The sequence below is a fragment of the Pteropus alecto genome, unplaced genomic scaffold (genome assembly GCF_000325575.1).
Source record: "Pteropus alecto unplaced genomic scaffold, ASM32557v1 scaffold224, whole genome shotgun sequence".
In the NCBI taxonomy this organism is placed as follows: domain Eukaryota; kingdom Metazoa; phylum Chordata; class Mammalia; order Chiroptera; family Pteropodidae; genus Pteropus; species Pteropus alecto.
Genome location: NW_006436289.1, coordinates 5,130,697 through 5,136,746, shown reverse-complemented (window position 1 = coordinate 5,136,746; position 6,050 = coordinate 5,130,697). Strand labels below are relative to the sequence as shown.

At 45.4% G+C, this 6,050-nt stretch overlaps 1 pseudogene; it reads right to left on the bottom strand.

The window, feature by feature from the left end:
* Positions 1-244: 244 nt before the first annotated feature.
* Positions 245-363, bottom strand: LOC112480469 (annotated as a pseudogene).
* Between the last annotated feature and the right edge of the window lie 5,687 nt (positions 364-6,050).

Below are 6,050 nucleotides of genomic sequence, written 5' to 3'. Positions count from 1 at the left end.
AAAGAAAGGGAGAAGGATTTTTGGAGGCAACTGGTCATTTCTGCCAGACCAACTATTCAAGTTCTAGAGTTCTCTTTGTGAGGGGAGAGGAGAGGAATTGAACTGTACTTAACTAATGTGGACATTTATTTATTTATTTATTTATTTATTTATTTATTATTTTTTTAGGTGATGCAACCCTTAGTTGACCTCACAGATTGCAAGGATCTTGTCAGCTTACAATCCCTTATTTTTTTATTTTTTACACCTACAGCACCTGATCTTCGTAGGTGTTCTTTTATCCAAGTACTAACCAGGCCCGACCCTGCTTAGCTTCTGAGATCAGATGGGATCTGGCTTATTTAGGGTGGCATGGCCATAGACTGGATTTTTTTTTAATATCTCACCTGGAAGGGGTCTTGATACTAGTGCTACCATGTAAATCTGATGTTTGTAAACTGGAAAGTTTCCAGGCCAGAGTGGATAGAATGGCTATGGGTTTGAAAACCATAAGGAATAGCAGAAGAAATGGGTTGGTTAACTGGAGGAGAATCTTTTTCAAGGACAGAATGATTTGTTTTCAAATAAATTCAGGGCTGTTATGTAGATATGAGAGTGAATTATATTTATGACAAGATAGAAAAGGAATAGGGTGGAAAGGAGTCCAATTTTAGCTCAATATGAGAAAGAACTTTCTAAAAATTAAAAAAAAAAAAGCCAGCAATGGGATGTCTGCCCCTAGGGAACTGATTCTCTCACTAGGCTGAGAGCTGTCAGGTTTGCAAAGGGTGGGAGGCTAGACTGGATGGCCTCCCTTCTGACCCTGTGAGTCTGCGGGGAGTCAGGGGAGACCCTCTAGGGGCTTGTCAAAGATCACAGTGGAGGACACAGCACTGTGAGGGTCTGTGTCTTAATAAGAATCAAATGAATTAGGCTGTCAGGGAGAGAATTTTCCATGCCCCCAAGTAACAAAGCCGTAGTTGTTGCTGGGCTAAGGCCTGGAGCTCTGTGCCAGCATCCCAAGGAAAGAATGAAGGGAGTGTGGCTCTAGTTTGGAGCCGAGCCCTGAATATGGACAGATCAAGTTGGGAGGGGGCCAGGAAAATGGGATGGCAGGGGCCTTATTTTATTTGACTCCTGCAATGCTAGATTTGGTAGGGGCAGTCAATCAGTTCCCTGCATCTTCTGAGACAAGCCTGTCAACCTGAGGTTCCCAGGGTCAAGACCAGAAGGGAAGAAGAGGCTTGGATCCTTTCCCTGAATGAATCTATATGGAATTAAAGACTGAAGTCTTCTGCTGACTTATGCTGAAATTTCTCCAAGAGGCTCTGACTCAGAGCATGACTTTAAGCTGATATTTTTGTAGATATTTGGATTGTATTGGCTCTGTTGTGAGATGCTCATTGGTAAAGCATGAATGAGATGCCTCTCTAGACAGAAGAAGCACAGTGGTTCACCTCCATGAAATGATGCTCATCCCCACTAACATCAGTGGTGACCACGTAAAGAACATGAAACATGTATAAGACTATTTTAAGAACTTGTGATGCTCTGGTTTCTTTTGGTTGAAAGTGACAGAAGCCACTTCAAACAAACTTTATCAGAAGAGGACCTGTCTTGGCTCCTGAAACCAAGAAATCTGGCTTAGATGATGCATGGCCTTTCACTTTGCCATTCAGGCTCTCATGCTTCTCTCTTCCTTCTCTTAGCTTTCATTCTCTTTGCACATTAGCCAGGCAGTTGCCTAGGAGAGATGGTTCAGAGGACTGCAAACTCACAGCTCACATTCCAGCTGCCCTGTGTCTTCATCTCTCCTTTGTCCTTGAGCCTAGAGGCCAGCAGACTCCTAGACAATTGGCCTGGTCAGGGAGTCTTTGAGAAAACAGGAAGGCCCTTAGCAGGGAGCTTGTAGACAAATTCCAGCATGGTTCCCAGGGCCTGCCATGCCTTCCCTCTTCAGCTACCCAGGAGTCTGGGAAGGTTAATTTGTTTGTGCTCAACCAGGCCCCTTGCCAGCATCTCTGCTGGCAGTGTGGGGCCCTTTAAGGGCTTAACATGGTGACTGCTCCTGAGCTCTGAACAGAAGGGGTTGCAGCCACAGAATCACAAATCTGTCTCACTGAGGTGACCTGGGATATTTCCACTCATCCTTCTTTGCCTTGGCCTGCCATCTCAGACCCCTTAGCTCTGTGCCTGGTGAGAACTCAATCCCTTTGCTGGGTGTGTGTCAGCAGCCTGAAGAAGACTTTTGGTCTCAGCCTTTAGCCGTGGCTCCTGGAGCCAGCTTTAGGACGCATCCTGACAAGCACAGCCTCACCACTGCTCTGAAAGATGCTGTTTTGGCAAATGATTAGATACTGTTCATTCCTTCTCAGACAGTTGTGCAGTGTTGCAACCTGCTCTGCTTGCCTAAAAACCACTTGAGTCTGAAATTTTCCTTTGGGGCAGGGTTAGGGGCACAGGAATTTAAAGAAACTGAACAGATTTATTAAGTGAGAGCAATCTCAGTAAGACTGAGCTTTTTAATTGTTACCATGTGTCCCTGTGACTCTCACGTGTAAGAGTCAGGGTTCTTAGATATAGGTCGTAGAAGCCGATTCTGACTGATTAAGCAGAAGTTTGGTAAAGGATGTTGGGTGTCTCACAGAATCAGTGGAGCCTGGAGAACCAGGCTGGAGGCTACACATCCAGAATAATGTTCCATTACATGTTGCAAACTGGCCTAATAAGAAAACTGCTATTATCGCCGCTGCCGCCAGTTGAATGTGACAATGTGTATCACTTCCAGGAACCTGATTATCACCCCCACTGCCGCCTTCAGTGTCAATGCCACATCTGGCCCGAGAATGTGACCTTGGCCATCCCTGCTGCTTCTCAGTCACCTGCTTGTGTCTTAGCTGCAAGGGAGGTTAGGGAAGTGATTGCTCTTGTTTCTATCTTTGGAAGGCAGGGGACATAGGATGGGAAACTCCTCAAATGTAAGAATTTGCTGGGCAGCCAGAAAACTTGACAACTGCCCACTACACCCTCTGTGTAAGGTGTGCACTTGCACTTCTGTGGGAAAGCAGTTTTTATTTCACTTCAGGGTGTTGCCTGAGGGGGTTAATACAGCGAGGGTGGCAGAAGTGAGGTCATGGGGGAGGTGAGGCCTCTGGAGCTGAGTCATAAGCAGGAAACGGAAGTTCTGATGGCAGTGATGGGAGGACAGGGGGCTGCAGGAGGGTTGTAGTGACAATGCCTGGGACCTTTTCTTTCTGTCTCCAGACACAGATGATGGGTTCTTGGTTGGTCATTCCAGTTGGTCCTTGCCCTTTAGCCCAGGTTGCCAAGTTAGAATAGCAGACTTTTTAGAGTGTGTCTTCCCTTAAGCTGCTTAATATAAAATGTTGGGCGGCCATCTAAGATTCACCTAGAAGAAATCAAAGGAGGAAAGCAACTAATGGAGCCCCAAAGGGGGACTTAATTCATCAATGTCATTAAAAAAAAATGCCATCTTGGCTCTCCCAGAATGATGCGGCTCCTACCGAGACTCATTTGGAGACTGTGCTACACAATACCTAAAACAGGTTTCCCAAAATAAAGCTGACATTTAGTAAATGCCGTGTGTCAGGCACTGTACAGAGGGCTTTACATAAATTATCTGAGTTAATCCTCATAGAGACACCATGAAGTATGAGCTATTTTTATCCTTATTTTACAGTTGAAGCAACTCAGGCTGGAAGAGAATAGATAGCTCAGCCCTTGGTTAGCCAGTCAGTAGCAGAGCTGGGATTTGAACCGTAGCAACCTGACCTCAAAGTCCACGCCACTGAATTCCTTCTCTAGGATCTTGCTCGAGAAAGAACTTTGACTCCTCCAACATGAGCCTTGCCAATTCCTGTCTCCTTCTGGGGTTCAGTCCAGGTCAAGATTAGAAAAAGTTCCATCTGGCTGGATGTAAACTATGGCTAGAACAGTGGTGACAGGTGACTGGAGAGTTAGGGCCACATAAGACCTGGTTAGCCATGTTAAGGGGTTTAGACTCCATCCTGAAAAACAGCCAGAATCCCATGTTGCTTATTTCTGCATAGAGTTGATTTTAGAGAAGAGCACTTCAACCACCAGATAATAATTTAAGTCTTTATTTAGATGTCTTAAAGAATGTTAGGAGGAGTCCATTTCATTACCTACAGTAACACTTCTTGGAAGTTACTGTTCTCATCCCTCATCATCTCACTCTCTACAGCTGCCTCTGACACCCCAAATCCCAAATTGCTTCTCCAACCCAATTCATTGGTTTTCCTTCTCCCTCTCTTCTTACCCATCTCCCCCAGGCTGGGTGGTGTGGATCTAATGGTCACTGCATCTGGTCAGTGTAAAACAACATTAACACATGAGCTTGTTAACCTTACTCTCCCAACTCCAACCCCTGGTCTTATGTATGTCCATCCATCCTTACAAGGCCTGAGTATTCAGGGCACCTCAGCAATTTGGCTTTTCCCGAGGCCATCACACACCTTCTTAATTCCTGCACTGCAACCAGCCTTGGATTCAGGCAGGGTTGAGATGAGAAAACGTGACCCAAGAAGGCCCAACTGGAAAGAAACAGAAAGCAGAGCCAAGATTCCACAGCAGAGCCACAAAGCCAAAGGAGCTGGGACAAGATGGAAAATCCAGATGTAAGGCAGTTGGACAGAAAATGGGAAATCACATGAAAACAGAAAGTTTTAAAGTGAAAGGTGGAAGCTGGAATCAGTAGACTTTCCCTGAATTGGAAAAGGTAGCCCCAGGATTTTTAGCAGGCAACTGCAGCCTGGTGAGCTGCATTTGCGGGAGAGAAGACATCATGGTAGCCAGACAGCCCACTAAGTACCCCACAACCACCATTACTGTTTGCTGGACTCTTTCCATAGGTCCTTACTCCTGATTTTACCTCTAAAAAGTTTTAATAGAAATGGTTGTGGAGTGCTTTTATCCCTTAAAAAAAAAGATTTATGTTTCTAACTAGCTTTCTGGTTCTTGGAATGCTCTGTGGAGAAACCATTATCTTAGAAACCAGTTCTAATCCTCAGCAGAGAGGCAAGTGCTCACTGAGAGTCTTCCCTAATGCTTCTTAGTGCAGAGCTGCCCTGCAGAGAGCCGGGGCTGGACCAGCCTTAGGGATCTGGGAAACAGACTACTCCTGGAGACCAGACCCATCGTGAGAGTGTTTGGACTACACACCACCAGCCATCCAGCTCTTTCCAGGAACTGAATCATGGATCCCAGTCCATGTGATTTTGATTAGCTGGTAAGACACAGAAGAATCATCTAGATAATGATTGTCGTCGACTGGAAAGGATACATTTACTAAGACACTCACATGACAACTTCTTAGGCCTTGAGTCACTCCCTGATACACCTTCACCTGGAGTTAGCAGGTGGCACCCAGCCTGACAATACAATATCTGTGAATGAATCTAGATGCTGATGTGGACTTGGCTTTTTGAGTGAGGAATCCAGGCTCTACCTTCAGCTTTGTGGCCCCCACTGCCAGACCTTGAAAGAGCTAGTCTAGCTGGTTCATTGGACCATAATCTCTAATGAGCATGAAAACATCATAAAAAATGTGGTAAGATAGAGAAAACTTTTTTCAAAAAGTTTATTCTATGAACTTGTTAGGAACGCTCTGATAAACCGCTTGGAGGTAAAGGGTGAGACCCCCAGCAGGAAACTGTGATCTACAATGAATGAATGCTAAATTGCCTTTTAAGAAGGGTAAGTCCAATTAACGTGGGAGGGACTCTTGTTTTGATGGTGGGGGCATGTGTGCTTGGTGCTAGAGCAGATTGCCCAGGAAGGTTGAGAGCTGTCAATATTTTTTTCTCCTTCACTGCCTTTCCTCATCTCAAGCTTAGGCTCTCCTCTAAAGCCTTGATCACAGTAGTCCTTCTCTGATGGCATTTATAAAAGCACATTGCTTTTATTAAAAAGGTCAACTCCTATTCTTCCCCACCCTTCAGGGTGCTTCCCCTCTGTTACCCCTCCATGCAGGGCTCACAAAGGCAAGCTCCCACACCTGCCAGCTCTTAGACCTCTCTCCAGTTCCTTAC